General features: G+C 44.0%; 1 long non-coding RNA gene and 1 pseudogene across 1 annotated transcript in view; one reads left to right on the plus strand and one right to left on the minus strand.

Moving 5' to 3' along the window:
• LOC115070116 overlaps positions 1-25,961 on the minus strand; it is a 49,874-nt gene that overhangs the window by 14,840 nt on the left and 9,073 nt on the right. The window contains exon 2 of the long non-coding RNA XR_003849308.1: positions 3,314-3,542. This is a non-coding gene — a long non-coding RNA (uncharacterized LOC115070116). The remainder of the gene's footprint in view (positions 1-3,313; positions 3,543-25,961) is intronic.
• LOC103732925 lies at positions 22,005-22,838 on the plus strand (annotated as a pseudogene).

The raw sequence follows: 25,961 nt of genomic DNA on the forward strand, positions 1-25,961 counted from the left end.
TCCTAGCACCAAATCTTGATAAGTGATTATGTATCCAGACATAACTACAGGAACAGGGTAGGAAATAGGCATTAATAAGGAAGATATGGCTATAAATGGGGTTATTTTAAAGGGGGGGGAGGGAAGGTTATACAAGGAACCTAGGGAAAGAAGAAGCTCAAGAGAGATGGGATCATAGGAAAAGGGTATTATTAAGGGAGAAATGAGATAAATGGGGGCACCTTAAATGGGGAAACCATGGTGGAAGGGTTAGTCAAGGCAAGAGATAAATAATGCCTAGCTAGTTTTTAAAAAAACAGAGGGAACTATATTAGTCCAACAACCCACTGACAAATTATACATACAACTAGATCAAAAAATATATGTCTAGGCAAGGTTTATTTGAGAACAACTCGTCTTTGCCCAAGATTTATCTACATGACACACAGTAATTAAAAGTACAAGACTGGTGGAACTAATCTTCTTGGGTGTTTAACAGACATACTCTGAGGTCTATAATAATTTGGTCAGAGGGACATAAAGGACACTTTTTGCTCCTTGCCCTCCTAGGTCAACTAGTTTCCAAGGGAATATAAGCATCGCTCAAAATGTCCTGTAACTATCGTGAGTCACCTGTCCTCTTGATCAAGGAGGCCATGGAGAACCCACCAGATGGACTTGAACCAGTGTCCATTCTACAAAGAGGAGGGTCAACACAGAGGAAACATTTCCTCCATGCTTCCAAGTGAAGCCAACCATGGTTGAGCAGGACCTTTGACTTATCTTCACATAGACAGAACTGGTAAAAGAAAGGAGAAAGGGGCTCCTCCCAAGCCCATGTGACCCCTGAGGAACAGATCCTCAAATGACCTTAAGAGTAAAAAACAAATTGGTTTATCTGGGCCAATTTTAGGGTCTTAAACACCTAAAAGGAAAGTATAACCAAAGATTAAAGGTGTCAATATAAGTTTTTAAGAGTACATATGTATAGCTAAGGTCTACATAGCAAGAAACAATGCCAGACAGGAGATACCTTCCTTTGAGTTATTGGCCAGGGTAGCCCAAAAGACTCCCAGACAGTAACCCAGGTTAGGAACTGGGAAAATGAACAGCAGACCCCAATCTTAGCTAAAGGAATATGGACAACTGATTGCTGCTAGATGAGGAACAGATGATCTTCCTAAAATAAGGATCTCTAGATAGGCAAATAGATTCAGCAGATGGACAAGCACTGGGGAATGGCTGGGGGCACTGACAACACAGTGGACAGTAACAGGGATGACATAGTATATGGGCTCCAGTGGGGCAAGGGAGGCTATGGGAGGGTGCCATTTGGGAAGTGGGCATATAGATGAATAAGGTTGTTTTGGATGTTCGGTATGATATACACACAAAAAAATCAACAAATAAAAAAATAACTTATTTTTTAAAAGTATTTGTCTCTTAAATATAAAGGCTGCATTGTAGATGTGTCACTTAGGCCTGGGCATTTCATAGACAGTGTCTGTGTGTGACTAGTTGTAGTATGTTGTAATAATCTTCATCTGGTGCAAAAGAAGCTTCTTTGATGAATGGTGAGTGCAATATTTACAGAACATAGAACAGGGGTAAAAAGGTCATTAATGAAACTCTGAACTCTCATTAATGAAGCTCCCTCATGCAACAGAGGACCAAGGACACAAAAGGTCACAAATGGCCAAAGTGTATAGATTAAATCTGCAGAATCCTGGCTCTTGGATAGGACTCCTATATTAAACTTTACCTACCCAGGGCTCAGGGACTGTGGCCGTCTGTTCAGGCCGCCTTCACGGTTTCCGCCATCACTGCCCGATCCTGGACACCAGGGCTGGTGAGGAGGCTGTGTCAGCTGCACTCAGACACAGGAGACCAGGTTCAGAGATGCAGATCTACTTTATTGAGGAAACAGTGAGCTTATATAGGGTTTTTAAGTCATTCAGGAGAGAGTACAATGATCAGTTCATGCATGGGCAGGTAGCTTAGGTTTTGGTTTACAGTTTTGTTTTACTGATCAGGAGTAGTATTCCTGTAAATCATGTGATCAGCCCTGTAAGGGAGGGGTGGTTGATTTCCTGGGGTTTGGGGGGACATCTTGTGTCTTAAAAAGCTGTTTATCAAAGCAAACTAACATACTCCAACATCTCCCCCTTTTTGTTTAAAAGATGGGCTACTTTGAGGTCCAAACTGGGAGTCCAAACTGGGGCCGTAGCAAGCCTGGTGTGATATAAAGAAGGAAGAGATCTACTGGATGAAGCAATCTGGGGCAATGGCTAGACCATCTTGGAGTGTGCTCACAGACCTGAACGGACAAGCCTGTTGGCATCATCTCATCTGAGCCAGGGCCTTCACATGTATTTTCAGTCCAGGATTCTCTAAGATCAACATTTGCATTGTCTGAGCCAAGGTAGTCCCCAGAAAGGCTCCCAGCAGGACAACCCAAGTTGTTTTAGGCCCATTGAATGGCTGTGGCCATGATTTTTATCCTTTTTAAACCTGGGTATGGGCATGACTGGGGGTAGGGGGTAAGAAGCAAGGTAGTGCCATCATAAGTTGAATCATAGCAAGCCAGTCTGTAATAAAGTTAAGTAAGGCTCTTAAAAGAATTGAGCCACAGGTTAAGGCCAGAAGAAGAAGGGCCAGAGGCCCAATTAAGGCAGAGAGGAGTGTTGTGAGCCAAGGAGAAGACTGGAACAGTGACTCAAACCAGTTTCGGTTCTTTACCCTGGTCTGTTCTCTCTCTAAGATCCTTTTGCAGACTAAGCTCAAGGAGTCCCTATGACACCAGAATTATTAGCATAGAGACAGCACTGTTCTCCTAGAGCAACACATAATCCTCCTTGTTGAAGGAGCAAGAGGTCCAGGCCCCTCCTATTTTGTGAGGTGACCTCGGCAAGGGAGGACAGGGAACTCTCAAGATGTTCTATAGCAGTTTGTAATCCTTTTAAGTCTGAATCAATAGCCATACTAAGGGCATTATAATTTTTGTCTTGTAGGATCAGTCCTGATGTTCCTAACCCTAGGGTGCTGGCAACACTGATCCCCAAAAGAGTGGTCCCAGCAATCACCAGGGCAGCTGCCCTCTTATGGCATGAATGTTCCAATGGGGAAAGCTTAAGGTCCATCTCATTCCCTGAATAAAGGTTGGCGGTTGGAGTTAGCTAGGCTAGCAGGCACCATGAGGGGGCAGAACGGTTGAGAATGATTAAGTGGATACAAGAGTGAGCCCAAAAGAACAAGCCAACCAGGCACCAGGAGGAGGTCGTAAGTAAGATTCATTAGAGGGGAGGTAGATGGTCTGGTTACAGAGATGCATCACCTGGAACGTTCTGGCCCTCCTCCATTTGGACGGTCATTGATGGTCAAGTCTCTCATCTGTTGTGTAGGTGGGACTGGCTGGTTCCAGGGCTTGCAGTGTTGGGCTCCCTTCTCTGTGGTTGGGTTTTTGGTTTTGTCACCATCTCTGAGGCCGATACCTCTGGAGTCAGCTGCATCACAGGCAACTCTGATGTTTCAGGCCGGGATCCAGATGGGGACTGGAACATTATCTGGAAAGACACAAGCATAGCCTCACCCTTGTGTTAGCAATAAGTGTGGGTCCTTCCATTCTCCTGTGAGGGGGTCCTTCCATCTCACCATGGGGGTGGGAGTGGGATGAGTGAATGTCGCTCAATGCTTTATTGCTGGTGGGAGGCCATTGGAGTAAAATTTTAAGAAATTTAGGGTGAATAACGCTTGTTGTATAACAAAATTGGGATCCTTATAGCGGGGGCCTTTGTCACCATCTCCCCCTATTTTCTGTATTTGTTTAATGAGTATTTGATGGGAGCATTCAATGATTCTTTGGCCCTGAGGATTATAGGGGATGCCAGTAATGTGTTGAATATTCCAGTCAGCACAGAAGCAGGGAAAAGCCATGGATGTGTAGCAGGGGCCATTATCTGTTTTTAATTGCCAGGGAACCCCTAAAAGGACGATGGTGTGTTTAGCTGTTTTTATGGCATGGGAGGCAGTCTCGCCAGAGCAGGCCAAAGCAAAGTGGGCAGCAGAGTAAGTGTCAATAATATGATGAATGTATTTTAGTTTACCAAAGGGGGTAAATGAGTTATGTCCATTTGCCAAATCTTATTAGGACTGAGGCCTCTGGGGAGAGTTCCAGCAGGTTGTAATGGCCCCAGGGGCACAAGGGGGGGGGCACACAAGGAGCACACACAGACCAGATGTTTGCAGCTCTGGATCGTCAAAGGAGGTAGGAGACTATGTATAGCTTGGGGAGAAAGATGGAAGCGGGCGTGTAAGTCCCTGGCTTGTTGTAAGAGAGCAGGATCCAGGGTAGCATTCATTCATCACTAGTCTGTCAATGGTAGCATTGCCTTCTGCCAGAAGCCCTGGAAGACTGGTATGGGAGAGCAGGTGTTAAACGTACCAAGGGGCGGAGCGCTGCTCAAGCAGCATTTGCAAAGAGGAAAGCAATAGATCAAGGGGGCTATGGCGAGGTTGGTAGGCTGCAAATGCAAGATTTTGTATAGTTTGGCTCACATAGGCACGGTCAGAAAATATACTGCATGGGGTTGTGGGGAAATCTTGTAACATAGCAGACAACTCTCCAAATTGTACCAATCCTTGAAAAGAAAGGATTTTTTGTGAAGAAAGCTGTCCCTCATGGAAGACCACGTAACCAAATTTATATTTGCTAGAATCTGTGAAGATTAGAGGAGCCTCAGGAAGGGGATTGCATTTTGGAAATGCCTGGGGAAATAAAGACAAGGGAAGCTGTTTTAATCCTTGGAGGAGTCTATGCTGGGGGTAATGATTATCATATTTTCCCTGATAAGTTAGTATGAGAGTCTGAAAGCCAGGGTTGTCAAGAAACAGTGCTTGGATCATGGGGAGTGGAAGAGGGAGGACCAGTGACTCTGGATCACAGCCATATAGAAGGCGGGAGGTTTGAACGAGTTTTAGGGATATTGTTGCCCAGGCCTCAATTACAGGAGTGATTTTATGCAATTGAATCCAAGAAGAGTGGACCCATATCAATGGTCCCTGGGCTTGCCAAAGTGCTCCCATAGGGGTGTTTTTTGTTGGAATGACTAAGGCCTGGATAGGCTGTCCAGGTTGTACCTTGTTAACGAATGCTTGAAACAAGTGTGTATTTATTATTGTTATAGCACGTCGTATTTATTATTGTTATAGCACGTCAAGCCTCAGGCGAGAACTTGTGGGGTGGAGGCTGTATCAGTGCCCTGCAAGAGGTCAAAGAGTGGTGTAAGCTCTTCTGGGGACATGGGTAGAAAGCCCTGTATCCAATTTATGTTGCCACAGAGGGTCTGTGCCTCAGAGAGGGTGATTTTATTGGGTAAGGTAAGAGCAGGGGCTATAGGGCAGATGACATCTTGGATAGAATGGCCCAGAAAGGTATATGGGGCATGTAACTGAATTTTATCTGCAGCAATAGTGAGGCCCAGCGCTCGGAGATTTGTTTCAAGTTTTTGTAAAGCTCCTTGTAGGATCTTGGGGTCCTTATGGGCAAAAAGAATGTCATCCATATAGTGTAAGATATACACGTCGGTCAACAAAGGCCTGCATGCATGGGCCATATAATATTGGCAAATGGTAAGGCTGGTTTTCATTCCTTGTGGAAGGACCTTCCATTGATAACGTTGGACTGGGAGATTGTGATTGGTGGTGGGCACAGAAAAGGCAAAATAAGGCTTATCATTATCATGGAGAGGAATGGAGAAGAAACAATCCTTAATATCTATTATAATAATTGCACATTCTTTAGGAATGGCAGTTGGGTGAGGCAATCACAGTTGTAGGGTTCCCAAGGGCTCCATGTGGTCATTAATAGCCCTTAAGTCATGTAAAAGTCTCCATTTCCCTGACCTTTTTAGAATAACAAAAATAGGAGAATTATGGGGGCTAAGAGAGGGCTCAGTATGACCCAAGGATAATTGTTCTTGGGCCAAAGTAATCAAGTGAGTTAGCTTATGTGAAGGGAGAGGCCACTGCTCCACCCAGGTCAATTTAATGAGGGGTGGTTTGGGCAATGGGGCAGTAGCCATTAGAATTGGGGGTGAGGATGGGGTGCATTTCCTGTGCACTGGTTAACAATGCAATCATCATAAAAGGCTTTGTCATCAGTGGTCAGAACAACATCCATGCTAATAAGAATATCCTTCCCCCACAGATTATAAGAAGGCCTATGGCTAAAAGCGGCTTAATTCCTCCAGTGTTGACATCCGGATCAGTCCAGACCACAGGGCGTTGGACCTGTTGGGTGTTTTGTAAGCCTCCAACCTCTTGTATGGGAGGTCCCAGCTTGCAGTGAGGCAATGCCTCTTCCTGTCTAATTATTGTGACATCGGCCCCAGTATCAATTAAGCCCTTAAATTTATGTCCATCCAGGGTAAGCTTCATTCTAGGCTTATGTAGATCAGTAGGCACTGTCCATTGGACATGGGAGATGGGAGCCCCTATTTCCTCTCTTTAAAGGAAGGGCTGAGAGGTGCCCCACTAGCTGTTTAAAGGCCCCTTTTATATGGGATTACCATCCATGTCCACCTTAGACCTGCACTCTCTCGCCCAATGAAAGCCTTTACGGCACGTTGGACATTTTGAAGGAAGAACCTCACTTTTGTTAGCCTCTTTAATGAGTTTGTGAGGACAGGTGAGAGACCAATGGCCCTGTCCCCCACAGGCCTAACATTTGCCCTTTTCTGTACTGGTCTGGGGCTGGTGAGCAGCCAGTGCCTCAGCGAGGGCAGTAGCTTGTGCCCGAGCAGTCCCCATGTCCTGACAGACTAAAATCCATTCCGATATATCCTTATGATGCACAGGCCCTATGGCCAGGTGACATTCAGTGGAGCAGCCCTCATATACAAGATCTTTAAGCAAGGCATCAGCAGCGCCCTCCCATGACTGATTTTTCTGTTTACATTTTGTTGGCATCTCTCAACGAAATCAGAGAAAGGCTCGCCTGATTTCTGTACGAATTTGGTTAATTTGGTATTTAGCAAGGCACCAGTAGCCCCCCTGCCCCATGACTGATTTTTCTGTTTACATTTTGTTGGCATCTCTCAACAAAATCAGAGAAAGGCTCGCCTGATTTCTGTACGAATTTGGTTAATTTGGTATCACTGTGTGCTGGCATACTTTGAAAACCACGCAGCGCGCAGAGTCAGACCTGTTCAAAATAGCAAGAAGGCCCTTGTGCTTGAGCCTGGGTAGTTTCAAAATTGCCACGCCTTACTAGGGCATCAAACCTTAAATTTTGAACATTGGCACATCTATTGCACTCTGCTTGTTGTTCACACTCATCTTGATAAGCAGCCTTCCATAAGAGGAAGTCACCTCCCTGAACACAGGCATGGGCAATATGCTGTCAATCATAGGGAGTATTGGCGGCATGGCTGATTGTATTTAAAAGTTTACTAAACCAGGGGGAATGGATACCATCCTCAAGTGCCACCTTGCACAATATTTTTAAGGTGTCATGCGAATGTGGATTCCAGACATTTGGGTTTTGTTGGCCTTGAGCAATCGTAACAGTGAAGAACTGCGGGGTGTTGTCCTTCGAACCAGACAGAAAGGAGGGTGGGGGAAGGGGCTTCCAGTCTTCCTCTCCCAGAGAGGGGTAAAAGGGAGGGGCTCCCCCACAGCCAGCATGGGATGGAGGCAGATGGCTAATGCCCTGTAACAGCAGAGCAGAGGGTGGTTGACTTCCTGCTTTTTACTAAGGGAGCCTTAAAACCCTAGTCTCTTGTCTTCTGAATCCTCAGCAGTAGACACTGCCTTTTTGTCAGAGCAAGGCTCTGCTAGTTTTACTTTGACCAGGAGTGCTTTGGGCAAGCCATCCATAGCGTCCTGCTGTTGAATTTGTTTATCTCCTTTAAAATAAGATCATCTTGTTCAGGGGCATCAGGGGGAACTCCCCACAGAGAGGCCAGAATGGCAGTTACAATGGGGTAGAACAGCCCAGACTGTGGGTGTCCCTCCTTGACCTCTTTCTTTCTAGCTAAGAATAACACACGAGCCCATTGTTCAGGATCCCAGCAGAAGGACTCTGCAAACCAAGGGGCAAGAGCTAAAACCTCATCTAGCACTTTGGCTACATCCTTTTCTGTTACCTTAATTCACCTGCTCCTGAGGAGAGAAACCAACGCTGCGCATCAGGCCGGCAGCAGCTGGATGACTATTCCCCATTCTGGAGGTCACTTACCCTGCAAGACGTACCCAGAGGGACTCAGGAGCTGGTTAAGGGGATGATTGGCAGAGACAGGAGCGACACACCAAACTGAAGACTGCGAGCCAAAGAGCAGGAACGCAAGGATGATGAGGGCAATCACCCATGGAGAAAGGGGAGAAAAAGACAGCATTCCGTGCTGGAACCTGAGTCAGCGAGGGCCCCACATTTGGGTGCCAGCTGTGGCCGTCCGTTCCAGCCACCTTCACAGTTACCGCTGTCGCTGCCGGCCGATCCCAGACCCCAGGGCTGGTGAGGAGGCTGTATCATCAGAGCCGCATTCAGACACAGGAGACCAGGTTCAGAGATGCAGATCTACTTTACTGAGGAAACAGTGAGCTTATATAGGGTTTTTAAGTCATTCAGGAGAGAGTACAATGATCAGGTCATGCATGGGCAGGTAGCTTAGGTTTCGATTTACAGTTTTGTTTTACTGATCGGGACTAGTATTCCTGTAAATTATGTGATCAGCCCTGTGATGTAAGGGTGGTTGGTTTCCTAGGGTTTGCGGGGGCCATCTTGTGTCTTAAAAAGCTGTTTATCAAAACAAACTAACATACTCCAACAAGGGACCATTGTGGAAGATGGGGTGGAAAGATTGTAAGAGCCAGGGAGGAGGTGTATGACCATATAGAAATAGAGTCCTACAAGCTCCTGAGACCCTCCTCATATGAATCTACAGCAATGGTGTTAGTGTACCCAAGTCCCATGCAAACTCAAGCAGACAAAAACCCAGCATAGAACTGAGGCTGGGGAAATAGGTAGCAGACCCCAATATTAGCTGAAGAAATATTGGCAAGTGATTACTGCTAGATGAGGAAGAGCTGATCTTCCTAAAGCAAGGGACCCTAGATAAGCTGACTAGACCTCAGTAGATGAACTTGCACTGAGGAACATCTGGGGACACTAATGAAACAATAGGTAACATAAATAACAGAATGTATGAATTCCAGTAGAAGGGCTATGGGAGGGTGCCAGTGGGGATGAGGGTATAAAGATAATTAAGATTGATTGAGATGTTCTATATGAAATACACAAAAATTCAATAAAAACAAATTTTTTCAAAAGTATTTGTCTCTGATCACTCCTTCTTAATTTTTGGAGAACTAGAGTGAACTTAGGAAAGCTCTAGAGTCAGAGGGGAATGGATACATGGCTTAAAAACAGAAATACTACTGGGTCAACCCCTCCACTATTCCTCAATTTATCAAGTAAGGTGCCTCCCCCCAAAACCCTTCCAAACAGTAAGAAACCTCTATTTTTCATACATGAGAACAAAAAATAAGAACAGGAGCATCCTTGGAAAATCTGTTCACTAACAGCCTATTCAACTCAGCATTTGGAAATGCAGGAGACAAAAGTCAGCTGTTCTCTGGCCCTTTATTGGCCCTGAGAGGCTTGGAAAGGAAAAGCAAAGTTTAAGAACAAATAGGGTCAACATCAGTATCAACCTTGATTCTCAATACAGACACAGAGGGTAATGCCTTTGCTGCACTTTACCAACTACTGGGACCCAGATGAGCTCAGTGTTGGGGCAGATGCTCTCAGTGATGCCTGGGGAAAATATCAAAACAAGGACTGGTGTTAGTCTAAGTTTTCCAAGATTATAGCATCTTATGACTATCACTTTAAGATTTGTCCCCAGACCCCACTCACCCTGCCCAGTTATGTGCTCCACACTGAGATGGCAGCCTTAGATGTTTCTCCTTTTAGCTATCTTTGCTTTTCATATTTCATGGTTCTATTAGCATTCTTTGTGCCAGATCCCAGTGGGTCTCTGCTATTCCTAAAAGTCAAGCCCCTTAGCTGACATCTCCTTGCAGATCAAGGCCCCATCCAGGTGTCCAGCCTGAACATAACAAAGCAGAACAGATGACAGAGAGTGGCCATGCATTAAAAAAAGCACCAGCAGTGCAGAGCAGGGCAGGGCTGGGCTGCAGAAGAGCCACTTAAAGACTGAAGAGCGAGTAGACAGCTCTAAGCTGGGTGACGCTGATGTGATGCTCCCAGGCACAGTCTGAGATCAAGGGTAAAAAAGGCTCAAATAAAAGAAGTCATGGGGCTTCCTGCTGACAGCCAGAGCATGGTGTGACACACAAGGTGCCCATGCACAAAGTCTGCCAGCCCTCCTCTGATGGCTGCAGGGGATCTGGCATCTATACCTGCTGCTGCCTCTGATAATTTTCATATTCTCAGTACATTCTGACATTTCATATTTGTTAATCCATCTGTTTAGGGCATCAAGTATGTTACAGTGACATTACCCACTAATGAAAGCCTGTAAGATGATTTCTCCATGATGCAGACCAATCTTCTGAGCAAGAATATGCACCTTCCAGTGCTGTGGACTCAGGGCAAGTGCATCCCAGACAGCAAGGTGCTGCGTTGGCCAGCACATATTTTTGGATATACAAGACAGAAACCCCACAGAGGACAGCTTAGGCTATTTCTTAGGAAGTTAGTTTAATTACTTACTAAATAGTTCATAATGTACTAGAAGATACTGATATGCACCATTATGATTGGAGTGTGGTTTGTTCCCCTAAGGTTCATTCACTGGAATCTCAGTGCTCAGTATGGTGATGTAAGAGCTGGTGCTTGGTGGTAGGATGTCACATCATTGAATGTTGCTCTTGGAAGGGATTGCTGTAGTTCTCTTGGAACCATCTCGGTCTCACCATGTGTTACCTCCCACACTGGATTCTGCTGTGATGCCATCCCTGATGCCGAGACATAGCCGGGGAGGCCTACCACAGAGCCAGTGCTACCACTTCCAAAACAGTAAGCTAAATGAACCTCTTCCTTTATAAGTTACCAAGCCTCTAGTATTTCATTATAGAGCAGAAAACAGATGAATACATAGCCAAAGGAAGGGCTGACCAGCAAGCCATTAGAAGAATAGGAATGTGTTAGGGCCTCGGTGACATCAGAGTCAGAGTGTATGTGCCCATGGAAGCTGTGGGACACTTCATCTCTCTCTACACCTCTCTTCAGAAGTCTCCACCCTGGAATGGAGCTTTTTCCACAAGCAAGAGGTATGGAGATCATGAGTCTCATATATCCTTTTGCTCTGGCCTCCAGAAAGACACACTGGCTGGCAGTTTAAAGCTCTCTGGGGGCCATAATGTGGAATTTCTCAGAGTGGTTCATGGTTCTAAAAATCCAAAAACATAGTACCAGCAGGTGCTCAACTTCTGCTGAGGCCTGTGTGATATAAAAGATGAAAAACATGGTGGACGGCTTCATATGTCAGGATCACGTGCAGCTGGGATGAGTGGTAAACAGAAAGAGGGAAGGGGACAGAAATCCCAAGATACCTATTCCCTTAAGGAAGACAACATTAATTGATTCATAAGGGCAGACCCCCTTTACTGTGAATACATCTTAAAGCCCCCCATCTCTCCACACCATTGCATTGGGCCTAATTGTCAACATGAGTTTTGGTGGGGACACATGATAGGACTGCCTCTACCCAACAGGACCAGATGAGGAAGAATGGGATGAAGACAGACAGAGGCAAGCAGGAGTCATGGCAGATCAAAGGATCCACCAAGGACTCACAACCGGTCAGCCGGAGCTCCAGGACTCCTGGCACAACTTGTCTTTCCTTGTGTCACTTCAGTCATGTTGGCAAATCTGAGCTAAGGACCCAGGGTCCAGATTGGGTCATGCCTTTTCTCCTTGACTAATGAGGCCAGGGCCTTACAACTGGCACACAACAGCCCGGCACATAACAGTGGAGAGGAAACAGTCCCTGAAGAATAAGGAGGAAGACATGCTGATGGCAAACAAAGAAACAACTGGCAGGGCAGAAATCGGCCGAGACTGGAGGAAGAGGTGTGCTTCCGGAAACAAAGTTAATGGCATGACTACAGTAAAAGGTCAGTGTCATCAGGGACAAGATTTCTCAAGAGGAGTGGGCAAGGGCCAGGCACAAGGCACCTGTGAGCCATACCCTAGTCTGTACTTTATCCAAACAGCCTGAGGAATTGCCAAGAGGTTGAGGCAAGGAGTGACATGCTGAGACATGCATTTCTCAAAGAGTCTCCTGGCAGCTCTGGAGCTGGCTGGGAGGGAGGCAGGCCTATCAGAAAGCTACTGTGTGGCCAGGGGCTACAAAATGAGGGCTGAGGAAGAGGCAGGAAATACTGAAGAGAGGAACCCTAGGATTTGATGGCTACATGGGATGTCAATGAAAAATACAACTCTTACTCCAAAGGGGATAAGAAAGGTTTGTTCTGAGCCACATAAGAGACTCTGGTCTGGAAACACTGCTTCAGGGTGTCCAGAATGGTGTTTCCAACTATGGAAGAGATTACACAAACATTTATAGTCACAGAACGAAAAAAGTCATAAACCAATGCATGTGCCGAATTGCTCAATGGGGACTTCAGAAGATGGGCTACGACAGAGCAGGGGAATTTCTTCCGTAAGTTTCACCTGCCATCTTATAGTATTCTTCAGTTGGAGTTGGTTAAAGTTGTTATTCTGCCAAGTTCCACAGTACATTTCAAATGTCTCATCTAACATTACTAAAATATTAGGTCAGGTACAGAGGTTGATAGTAAGCACCTACTAAAAGGACTAACGAGAGATAAAGATAGTTTGGCTAACAATCTGCAGCTTTCCATCTGCCCATAATCACAACTTTCCGGTAAGTTAGTCAACAGGACCTTCAGTACAGATGTGAATTCTTCCAGTACCTTCAGTTCACAGTGGGAAAGGGGGGAAGGGAGAAAGGGGCATCCTGAGGCAATAATAAGACTTAGGGTTTGATGACTTAAGTGTATGTGAGGTTGGAGCAAAGATGGAGGGACAGGTAAAAGGTGAGCTCAGTTTTGGACACGTCAAGTCTGAGGTTCTTATTGGATCATGACGCCTTGAATCCTCCACACCTCAATTATAGATAAACAACAGCAAAAATAACACTATTCACTTTTCATTTATCCATCAAATGTCTGAAGACTCCATAAAATGTATAGGTGTTGGAAATGTATTGCTTAACACAATTCTTCTCATTAAGGACTCACCATCCAATGAAAACATATTAACAAAGGCACACAGAACAGAAAGATAATGTGTTGTTATACAAATGTAAATATAGGAAGATAGCTTAAGTAAATCTTCTTTTACTGTCTAACTTAAAGCTAGACTTAGGTAGAACACAGAGGTGATTTTAGTGATTGCACCCCTGAAGTCATATTCTCGTGATCCCCTGTTCTAGTTTGGTTTCCACTGGTGTGATAAAACACTGACCAAAAGGCAGTTGGGAAAGAAAGGGTTTATTTCATCCTGTTCTTTCAAGTTACAGTCCATCTTTGAGGCAAGTCAGGACAGGGACCTGGAGGCAGGACCTGAAGCACAGAACATGGAAGAACGCTGCTTACTAGCTTATTCCTCCAGACTGTGCTCAGCCTGCTTTTTTATATAACCCAAAACTGCCTGCCCAGGGGTGGCACCACCCACATTGGACTGGGCCCTCCCACATCACTCAACAATGAAAAAATGCCTCACAGACCTAAGGCCTGTTCAATAGAGGAAATTCCCCACTTGAGTTCCCCTCTTCCTAGGTGTATCAAGTTGTCAACTAAACTATTCAGCACGCCCCCTAACTGCACATTTTCAAATCTGCAAATATCTTCTCTAACTGTGAATATATGTCATTATTTTTAACTTTTCTGTCACGGTTCCTTTCAGTTTATTTCAGTCAAATAAGTGTATTTATTTATATTTAAACACATATATCACATTGCTGAGTGTAAACAACTGAGAAGAGTTTGCAAAAAAACAACTGTGGGCTGGGAGTGTGGCTCAGTGGTACAGCACTTGCCAAGCATTCCCGGGGCCATAGGTTCTATCTCTAGCACCACATAAAGAAAGGAAAAAGAAAAAATCAAACAAGTTGACAAAACTCTAAGTTGATAGTCAAGACACTGCATGATCCCATCACTTTTGAGACCCCCATGCACCCAACACCACAGCAGCCCTGGGAACATGTCTCATGCCATTTCCTGATGCTATAACAGAATATCTAAAACGAAGTAACTTGCAAAGGAAATAAATTTATTACTAACAATTCTGGACACTGGGAAGATCAAGACCAAGGGTACTGGCATCTGGCAATGGCCTATTACTACATCATAATATGATGACAGGTTATGAACTGGGGAGTGGGGGGACATAACAGAGTGAAAGATCTCATTTTTTTAATTATTTATTTTTTTAAATTTTATGTGTATGAATGTATTGCCCATATATATGTAAGTGCATCCATGTAATGCAGTGCCTCTGGAGGTCAGAAGTAGGTGTCAGATTCCCTGGATTTATGGACTTATGGATGGTTGTTAGCTGCCATGTGGGTGCTGGGAATCCTCTGCGAGAGAAGCCACTGCTCTCAACTGCTGAGCCATTTCTCCAGCCCCAAGATCTCATTTTTTTTTATAACAAGCCAGTCCTATCACAACTAGCCCACTCATTCAATAAGACATTAATCCATTTATGTGGGTGGAGGCCTCATCACCTAATCATCTTTTGGAGACCTACCTCCCAATACTACCTAATGACAAACTTCCACTGGAGTTTTGGAGGTTACATTCCAACAACAGCAACATTCTAGGTAGGGAATCTAGAACTCTGCAGAGCCTCTGTCCCTTCTTGCTGTGCTCAGTACTGGGCCCCGGATTTCATAGATACACAGACTACAGTTAAGCAGATGCCTGTTTTCAAGAAACAATGCCCAGCTCTCCTGGAAAATGAAAATACTGTTATCACTAGACTTACAATACTAAGAGCAGTACTGTGAATGGAAGGCAAAGGAAAGCAAAGAGCCCTTCCAGCTGGCCAGCTGCTGGAAAAGTGGTAGACAAGTGGCTTCCTCCTGCCTAACTGGAAGCACTCCTTTCAATGACAGCTACCAGAACAGAGCTCCTGATCGCTTCCCTGGTACCTTGCTGGGGTGGTTAATTTTATGTGTGGTCTTGGCTGCCGACAGTGTCCAGATACTTGCTCAAACATTATTCTGGATGTTTTTGCGAAGTTATTTTTTAATGAGATGAATATTAATTTAGCTCAATAGATTTTGAGAAAAGCAAATAATGTAAGTGGGTGTTGGCTACTCAGTTGAAGGTCCTAATAAAACAAAGACTGAGGTCCCACCTGGGCCAGAAAGGATTCTGCCAGAAGGTCACCTTGAATTCAAACTAGAATTATTCTCCAGGTCTCCAGCCTGCTGGCCACCTGTAGGTTTTGCAATGAGAAGCCTCTATAAGTTCATAAGTTAATTCCTTTTTTAAAGTTCTCTCTCTCTCTCTCTCTCTCTTTCTCCCCTCTCTCTCTGTCTCCCTCCCCCTCCCTCCCTCCCTCCCTCTCTCTCTCTCGCACGCTATTTCTCTTTCTCTCCCCTAGTTGGTTCTATTTTTCTAGAGAGCTCTGACCAGTACAATTAGGTTCTTTTCAGAAATTTCATTCAGATATTTTGCCCCCAAGACCTGAATCCATACCTATCACCTTAATTCCAGCAGTTTCTGGAACCTGCCATCTGTGGTGCAGAAGGAAAGGCAGAAGGAGGCAGGCAGCAACAATTTGGCAGTGCCTGGCTCCCTGAGATCCTCTCTACTTCATGTCTACCACAGTCCACTGCAGGATCTGGGCTTCAAACCATGTTGCATTTAATTTTCGAGAGTGGCAGGGAGAAACCGCACCAAAAAATTCTGGGCAAACCCAGACCTTCTACGGCCCCCCTCAAAGGGACCGATCAGTGTGTTAGCATTTATTGAGCACTTACTGTGCGGGGCTGGGATTGGTCAATGGACTCAAGAGATTAACAAAGCACAGCCACTGCCCAGAGAGCCAGAATTTTCTGTTCTTCTTGATACTTGGAAATGTCATCCCGACATAAATTCTGACCCTTTTAAATTCCTTCAGATCTCCACTGAGGTCTGCGCATTGACAGCCCCTGCACTTGGGGTGACTATACCCAGGGACACAGGGAATGAATATAAGCGTGAAAGCCCCAGAGTCATTTTTTAAACAGATGCCAGGTCATTTTCAGAAATAGTTGTGAAATGCATCTTGTCACTGCTCCCTGAATTGTTGGCATAACTTTTAAGGTTTTGAAAGTGAAGATAAATTTCCTGCAGGACCAATCTTTTAATTTTTAACTTTTTTGATTTATTTTTTCAAAAATATTTTATTTATTATTTTTATTTTCTGTGTATGAGTATATTGCCTGCATGTATGTAAGTGCACCTGTGTTATGTAATGCCCATGGAGGACAGAAGAGGCCATTGGATCCCCTGGAACTGGAGTTACAGACAGTTGTTACTGCCATGTGGGTGCTAGGATTCAAACCTGAGTCTTCTGCAAGAACAGCCAGTGTTCTTAACTGCTGAGCCATCTCTCCAGCCCTCCTAAAGAGTTAATTTTTTAAGTAGTCAAAATGGTACATGAGAAGAGAATTTCAGGCTTTCTTTCAAACCAGTTAAAAAACTTTTGCCAATGTGTCCTTTAGGCCTGGGCAATTCATGACAATGTCAATGTGTGACCAGCTGTGGTACTTGGTATTAGTCTCTGACTGCTGCAAAATGAGCTTCTTTGATGCAACCTCTACACCTAAGGCTCATGGAACAGAAAACATGGATAAAGAAGAGGACGCTAAGGAATCAGTTCTCAATAATGAAGCTCCCTCATGCAGCAGAGGGCCAGGAACACAAAAGGTCACAAATGGCCAAAGTGTAGAGATCAAGAGTCTGCTTACTAATGGTCCTTGGACAGGACCCCTTTATTAAATTTCATTCACCCAAGGCTCAGGGACCATCTTGGAAGAGGGAGCAGAGAGGTTGTAAGAGCCATGGAAGATGGGCATGACCATATGGAAACAGAGTCCTACAAGTTCCTGGGAGCAGCTTCTATGGCAAAGGTGTTAGCATACAGAAGTCCCATGCAAACTCAGGCAGACAGTAACCCAGCATAGAACTGGGAAAATGAACAGCAGACCCAATCTTATCTAAAAGAATGTTGGCAACTGACTTTGATAGATGAAGAAGAGCTGATTCTAGACTCAGCTGATGGACTTGCACTGGGAAATAGCTGGGGGCACTGACAACACAGTGGGCAGTAACAGGGATGATGGAGTATATAGGCTCCAGTGGGGGTGTATGCGAGGGTGCCATTTGGGATGTGGGTATAAGGATGAATAAGATTGTTTGGGATGTTCTGTATGAAATTCACACACACACACACACACACACACACACACACACACACACCAAATCAATTTAAAAAAAAAAACTTTTGCCAGTAACTGTGTAGTTGCTAGGAATCGCCACTAGGTGGCAGAAAACGGACTCCTTGACTTCTGACCATTGGCTTCTGAAAGGAGGAGGAGGGGAGAGGACAAGTGATTCTGTTTTGCTGTTAGTGTGGGGCTTTTCTTCTTCTGCATCGAATACATCAAAGCACCACAGCAGATATTCCTGCAGTGTGGAACTGATTTGAAAGCACTGAATATGTGTGCAGGACTTGGTGTGGGTTAGCCCTCCCAGGAGCAGAGGAGGCTGCCTGATCCCAAATGCACTCTGATCCCTGCGCAGTCTTTCCTTGGTGTTTCTGAACCTTACTTTCAAGGCTGCTGGGCTTCTATATGTTCTCAGTGCTCCACTGTCTCCACCTCACCCGGCGCATTAATTGGGACTCACTTCCCTCTACTCAGACCTCTGGGTACACCAAGCTTGCTGTCCCCAACTTTCTGACTTGTGCCTCAAGAAGTCTCACTGAAAGAACATACAGTTGTTCCTTGGAATCCACCGAGAATTGGTTCCAGATGCTCCCATGGATACCAAAATCTGCTGATGGTCAAGTCGCTACAGAGACTGGAACAGCGTTTGCATACAATCTGCACACATCGTCCTATGTACTTTAACCTATAAGAGTTAATACAATGTAAATACTATGCAAATAGCTGGTGTATTTTATTTTCCAAATATTTTTGATCTGTGGTTGGTTGGATTTACAGATGCAGAACCGACAAATATGGAAACAGCATAGTTGAACTGTGTTCCCCCCTGTTTGGAAATGACCACATCAGTGCCCTGTTAGGATGCTATAGAGATGTTTCCAGGGTGGGGAAGGATGAAGAGAACCAAAGCTAGGATGCCATTGTTCATAAACATAGCAATTACAATGAGCCCATTCCCCTGAAATGAGCAGCCCTGGGAGAAGCTGTTCCCATGTCAGCTACAGTTTCTACCCCACTGCTTTGGGCTGGAGAAGCTGCTTCACCAGCTCCTTCCTCTGTTCCCCTCCACTGTGAGTGTCTCCTCCAGGGCCTTTAACCACAAGGACTTCACATTCATTTGAATGCTTATTGCATCATGGTCTGTCTTCTGATCTTCACTGAGTCCATATCTGGCTGTACTCAATTCCCTGTCTTCAGGACTTTACATACAGAAGGCGCTCCATTATTTCATGAATGTCCACCTCAAGTATGTTGTTTTTTCACAGATGGACGTTATCTGAAGGCCTGACATCTTCATGTCCACTGTACATCCAGTGAGCTGGTCCTGGCTTTCACCTGAGTGGCAGGTGATCAGTCCTTGGAGAAAATTTCCAGCAAAGTTGACACTTTCTGATCTTCAAGACTTCTCTTGGACCTGCTCTTTCTGCTGTAATTCCGGTGTCTCAAGGGCTGCCGTCTCCCTTCAGGAGAGATTCCGTCTATGATAAACACGTTTTCTCTACTTTTTACCGAAATGTATCCAAAGACATTTTTTTTTCCAACTTCCAAATTTCCTCAAGTGATGACTTCTCATCTCAAGGGACTATTGGTCTCTTCATACCCCCCAGGAGAGCAGCAGGGGAACTTACCAGGCAGGCCAGAGACTGTGCAGGGAAAGGTGCATCCAGAGCTAGGATATGACCCAATGTGACCTTCAGTGGGCTCTTTCTTCACTCCCTAAGAAGGAATCTTTACTTTTGTTCTCCATAAAGAGAACAGTCGGTCAGGTGCTACATCTTCTCTTCCACTCCTGAAAGTCTGTGATTATGACTGAAACATCTTTCCAGAGGACAGCTACCCATCCCAGGCGAAATGAGCTTCTTTACCTGGTCTTGCTTTAATAAATACATCTCAATCTCCAAAGAAAACAGTTAACAATAGGGGACTGTTACCTTGACATTAGACAATCTTAAAATACATTGAGTGTCTCACAGAAATGTTGACCAGGGTCAGGGGAATTACTTCTTGGAATAATAGCAACCAAATAGAGTTTTGTCATCTTTTAGTTAACCCTCACTCTTTTGCGTTTTCTCCTGCATTTCCAAACGATTACATGGTATGAACAGTGGATGATTTTTTTTTTTCCTGAGGCCCTATCAGGAGCATGCTATGCCCAAAACATAGACTGATACATTTGTGTTTTTCCATAATGTCAGAATTTATTGAATAACAGTAAAATCACAAGCTATATGTTGGTTTTGTTGGCTGCAATTTACCAAGTAATCCCAATTTCCCTTAATAGGTGGCCATTGGCAATCACGGGTTCTTTTATTCTAACCTAATTACTAACATTAACTCTCAGATCCTACATGACACGTAACACAATAATGTGTGTCTATGTAGGTGGCTGAATGGCTGCAAAAAGATTAAAGAACCTTCAGAGTGCTGGAGAGATGGCTCAGTGGTTAAGATCACCGGCTGTTCTTGCAGAAGACCCAGATTGGAATCCCAGCGCCCACATGGCAGCTAACAACCCTCAGTAACTCCAGTTCCAGGGGATCCTATGCCATCTTCTGTCCTCCCAGGGCACTGCACAATAGAGGTGCACTTACACACATGCAAGCATAACACTCATACATTATAAAATAAAAATAAATAAGTAAAAAAATTTTTTAAAGAACCCTCAGAGCTCAAAGACGGGTAAGGATAAAGAGCTGATACACAGGCTCAGAGACCCTGAAGGGGTTAGATAAGATAATAAGATATTGATAAGTTCCGTGAAGAGTTGCAGGGTCACTCGGAGCTGGGTTGCCAGGTTAAGCCAAGCTGCAGAAGCACAGGACTGGTTTGGACTGGACACATGGGTGGAAAGAGATAGATGGATGAACACAGGTCAATTCAGATTGGCTCTGTCAAGCAGTGGGCCATGCTGAGCTGCAGTCCGCAAGAGGATGGCAGCCTGCTGCTTAATTCTTTTACTCTGTTTCCCTGCTGCAGCATGCAGCCATGGAAGTGGATAGCAACTGGCTGGACAACCAAATAAGGAAGTCTCAGGTCACCAGAGGTGCCAGGGAGATGGCAGAGAAACAGTAGGTAGCAGCAGGAAGACAAAGCCACCTGTGGCCTGGGAGTTTCCTGACCCCTCAGGGATGTCCACTCAAGTAAAACCAGATCCTTGATTCTGCCATAGAAAAGAATTCCAGGATGATCCAGAGTGAGATGGTTAGTGAATTAAGGATTTAGATAGAAAGTCCCACAGGAAAAGACGGGACATAATCTCAAGACACGGATGTGGGCTTCTTGAGAGAGTCGCATTTAAATGTCCTTACAAGGCAATCCATATGATCCTATGGCTTTCTGAGCTGCATTCTGAAAGGATATTATTTCTAGAAAGGTTTAAAAATGAATCAAGATTTAAAATTTAAGTAAAGCTATAAAGTAAAAAAAAAATGAGCTGGTTTGCTTACTTTTTATCTTAAAGGATTTCTTTAAGATAAAATTAATAAAATCTAATAAAATTAAGATGGTTTTATGATGTGCACTGTTTAGACTTAAGGATGAGGAAGGAGTATTGCTATGATAAAACTCTGGTTGCAAGCATTCTAAGCCCAAGAGAACAATTATTATTATAGTTTACTTATTTACTTATTTGTGGGGTTTTTTTTTTGTTTTTTTTGTTTTGTTTTGTTTTTTTGAGACAGGTCTCCCTGTAGCCACAGCTGGCCTGGAACTCACTTATGTAGACCAGGCTGGCCTTGATCTCACAGAGATTCACCTGCCTCTGCCTCCCTCTGGAGTTTTGGAATTAAAGGCGTGTGTCACCACACCTGGTCCTCATTTATTATGCATAACATCCATGTTTGAGGATCTTTAGGAAAACTTATGCTCGCTCTATAGGCAATCTTGTCTTAGTTGTGTTGATGTTTCTTGACTCCCAATGGGCAGGAAAGGCAAACTAGACCCCAGGGTGAGGGGACTTTTCCCTTCTCATATCCCCTTAATTTCCCCTATCTTTCTATCTGCTTCTAGAGAAGTTGGAAAAAGAACCCATGATGTAAGCATGGGCAAATCTGACCCTAATCAGCTTTCCAAAGACTTTTAGAACTCAGATAACAGATGTTTTCCCAGGTGTCAGGTTAGCTACTGGGCCAGGGGATTGTGTGCACAGAACAAATCTGAATAGTGCTGAAGTCTGCAAACTGAAGGGACAACAGGGCTGTACCCCAGAGAATATAGGTTAAACTTTGTGGCTTTGAACTTATCCAGGTCAAGGGCTTACCAAAATAAAAAAATAAATAAAGGAAACAACATGTCAACATTCTCCAAAGAATTTAAACAAGAAGCAAGTGGACACGGCTCAGGAGATACTGAGTTCAACCCCTGGAACGCACATGGTGGAAGGAGAGAACCAACTACTACAAGTTGTCTCTGACCTCCACAAGTGCACAGTGGCACATGCATACCTGCCACACACACACACACACACACACACACACACACACACACAGATATAATAAAAAATGTTTAAATTGCTTTTTCCCAACTTGCAAGATGGCGGGTGCAAAGGCCGAGAAGCCTAACACAAAGGAGAAGCCCGCAGCTAAGAAGGCTGGTGCTGGTGCCCAGGCAAGACTAAAAACAGAGACCCTAAAGTCAAAGAGCTGAAGAAGGGGGAAGCCTCACTGCAGCTGAAACCCTGTCCTGGTTAGGGGAATTGGCAGATACTCCCGGTCTGCTATGTATTCCAGAAAGGCTCTGTACAAAAGGAAGTACTCAGCTGCTAAATCCAAGGTTGAAAAAAAAGAAGGTTCTTGTACAGTCACAAAACCAGTTGGTGGGGACAAGAACGGTGGCAACCATGTCGTTAAGCTTCGGAAAATGCCTAGGTATTATCCTACTGAAGACGTGCCTTGGAAGCTGCTGAGCCATGACAAAAAGCTGGTCGCCAGCATCACTCCTGGGCCGGTCCTGAGCATCCTTACCGCGAGCCACAGGGGCAAGAGAGTGGTTTTCCTAGAGTAGCTGGCCAGTGGCTTGCTACTTGTGTCTGGACCTCTTGCCCTTAACCGAGTTCCTCTGCATAGAACACAACAGAAACACACATCTCCACCACCACAAAAATTGTTATCAGCAATGTGAAAATCCCCCAGCACCTTAATGATGCTTACTTCAAGAAGCAGCAGCTACAGAAGCCGGGGCACCAGGAAGGTGAGATCTTCAACACAGAGAAAGAAGCACCAGATTACAGAGCAGTACCAGGTTGATCAGAAAGCTGTGGACTCACAAATTTTGCCAAATATGAAAGCTGTCCCTCAGCTGGAGGGCTACCTAAGATCTCTCTTTGCTCTGACAAATGGCATGTATCCTCACATGTTGGTGTTCTAAATTTCTTACCAAGAACCTAATTAAATAACTGATACATTTTTTTAAAAAAATGTTTAATTAAAAAGAATCATGTTACTCAGCATATAAAGAACTATGAAATCTCAACACACTGGAAAAGAAACAATCGAGAGATGCCAGAAACACAGATACAAATGTAGAAAATATTTGCCAAAGTTTTAATTAATTAATTTTACTGTGTGTGTGTGTGTGTGTGTGTGTGTGTGTGTGTGTGTGTGTGTGTATTTGAGACAGAGTCTCCCTGTAGCCCCAGCTGGCCTGGAAATCCCTATGAAGACCAAGCTGACCTCCAAGTGCTGGCATTAAAGGCCACACTCAGAGAAAGCTTTAAAATTTTTGGAATAAGCAAACAAAATTTCTTGAAACAAAAGTTAAAATACAAAGCACAATAATAGAAACAGAAGATCAAAGGATATCAAAATAGAAATTCTAAAGTTGAAAACACAATAACCAATAAAAAAAAAAAAAAACAAGCAAACAAAAAACCAAATGGTTCACCGGATGGATGGATACCACAGAGACTATAACAAGAGAAGGAGAGGCCTTGCTGTGGGCTATAGCTCAGTAGCACAGCACAAACTTGGCATGTGCAAAGCCCCAGGGTTCAAACTCCAACACTGATAAGCTAACAATTATACAATGGCCACAAACTTACAAATTTGGCAAAATTTTTAAAATTTTAGAAGCTTTTTAGAAGGTGAGTGAACTCCAAACAGGATAAATGTAAGTAAATCTGTATCCAGATGCCTCCTAACAAAATTATTTTTAAAAAATAAAGGTAATTAAGATCTCCTGAAAGCAGCCGGAGAACAGCACGTGCCCCATACAGGATTTTCAAGTTGGATAAGTACAGAGATCTTACCAGAAAGCACAGGGACCATAAGGAAGTGGAACGAAATTTTAAAGTTCTAGAGGACAAAATGAACTGTAAACTCAGAATTCTGTGAAATGAATGCATACTTTATATGAAGAAAAACTAAGAATGCCTGAACAGTGAACCTACTTCAGAGAACAGCTGAACAGGTTAAGGCCAGAAGACAATGACCTGGGGTGGTGGGCAGAGACAGAAACAGTGGAGGAGCGACACTGGCTGTTTTGAGTTCTGAAATATGCCTGATGTTTGAAATCATTGTTTACAATGTCCTGAAGACATCACACCGCCTCCCGGAGTTTTCAGTGTATGAACATGTGATGTATAAAATGACTAAAACATAAAGTGGGGAAATTAAGACACCAGTATAATGGCATGCTAGGGACATTCCAATTGCAGTGGTAAGATATTGACACTAAATTGCTTTTAAAATGTTGTTTGCTGCCTGGGTTTGGCTGTTTAATGTCCCCCAAGCCCTGTTTATTAAAGGACTGTCTCTAGGATATCACTAGTGGAAGGTGGTGGACTTCTAAGAAGTGAGCCTCCGAGGGGTCCTTAGGTCATTAAGGGTGTGCCATAGAAGGGGATTGTGGGATGCAGTTCCTCTCTCCTTCCTACTCCTTTTCTCCCTCCGCACCCCTCAACCCCGCCCACTGCTTCCTGACACCAGAGGTGAGCACTCACTCCAATACACCCTCCCAGCACGAGGCCTCACCCTTGCTAAAGGCCCAAACCAATGAGGCTTTTGGACTTGAACATCTCCAGAACTATGAACCAAAATAAATCTCTTTCCTTCTTAAGTGGTCAATGCCGTGTTCTGTATTGTAGCAAGGTGAGGCTAATCTGCTTCACCTGTATTGTATTGCTTTAAATAATCCTGAGGGAAACCACAAAAAAAATTACAAAAAGATAAAGCTAAAATTAAAATAAATTAAGATGGAATATTTCTTAAAGTTCACTAATACATGTACAAGAAAAGAACAGAAGAGAAACAAATAATGAAATGGAATAACTCCACACCTATTTACGCTAAATATAAATCATCTAGATTTAATTAGTCTTATAGGGCAGATTTTCTGTGTTAAATGTCATGAAGAAAAATGATTACAGCACTCAACAGCCAAAAGATTCAACATGAGATCAATAAAAAGAAACGAAGTTGTCCATCCCGAGTATAAGACTTTTAAATGGTTTGAGATCACTAATTAGTACTTAATATGAGATCAAAAGTGTATAAAAGCAACAAAAACGTTGATTCTAGCTCCCAGAAATTAATAAAGTTCAGTACAGAGTTTAAGAAACCGCCGTGTAAAAATCCACAAGGAAGCAAATTATCTCCCACAAAACAAAACAAAACAAAAAATCCATGGCTTTTGGTATATGTCAGATTTGCCATTAATTTTTTATTTTTCGGAGACATAGTTTTTTATATAGCCCAAGCTGGCCTTGGACTCACAGTCTTCCTGTCTCCAAATGTTGGGATTACACTGCCTGACTGCCATTGCTTTAAGAAAAAACTTGTTGCTGTGAGGGTGATCTGGCTGTACTGTCTGTGACCTCATGGTTACCCAGGGTTGATTCAGCTGATTTGATTGGCTAGGAAGATGTTCTCTTCCTCCCTCCCTGTTCCATGTGTGTCCCTCCCGTAACTGTAGGCTCAAAGGCAAAGGACAGCTTCCCTAAAGAGGACCATTCCTCTGCTAGAATCTCCAAGCAAGTCCTTGGGAAGGAATGTGCTGCCTTTGGTTACCTAGCATCCAAACAGCAAAGGGGAAGCAGCCCATAGGTCATCCCTTGGGTTACCTGCTATTTCTCTTTTGAAAATACTCTTTTCTTGGAGCTGGTGAAATTGCTCACTGGTTGCTCTTGCAGAGGAACTGGGTTCAGTTCCCAGCACCCACATGATGGCTAACAACTCCCTAACCCCAGTTCCAGGGGATATGATACACTCTTCTGACCAACATGCAAAACTCTACATGACTGGGCTGCAATTGTCAAAACATGTACACCATAATTCATATGTAAGAATGTGCTGTGTAGCTAGCTTAGTGTTGACCATGATCCTCTATTTTTAAATATTTTATTATTTTTATTTTATGTGTATGCGTGTGTTGCCTGCAGTGTATGTGCCATATGTGTACTGGTGCCCATGGAATCCAGAAGAAGGCATTAAATCCTCTGGAGCTAGTGTTACAGGCAGTTGTGAGCCACCAGATACGGGTGCTCGCAACCAG

The sequence above is a fragment of the Nannospalax galili genome, unplaced genomic scaffold (genome assembly GCF_000622305.1).
Source record: "Nannospalax galili isolate Female #2095 unplaced genomic scaffold, S.galili_v1.0 scaffold72, whole genome shotgun sequence".
Classification (NCBI taxonomy): Eukaryota; Metazoa; Chordata; class Mammalia; order Rodentia; family Spalacidae; genus Nannospalax; species Nannospalax galili.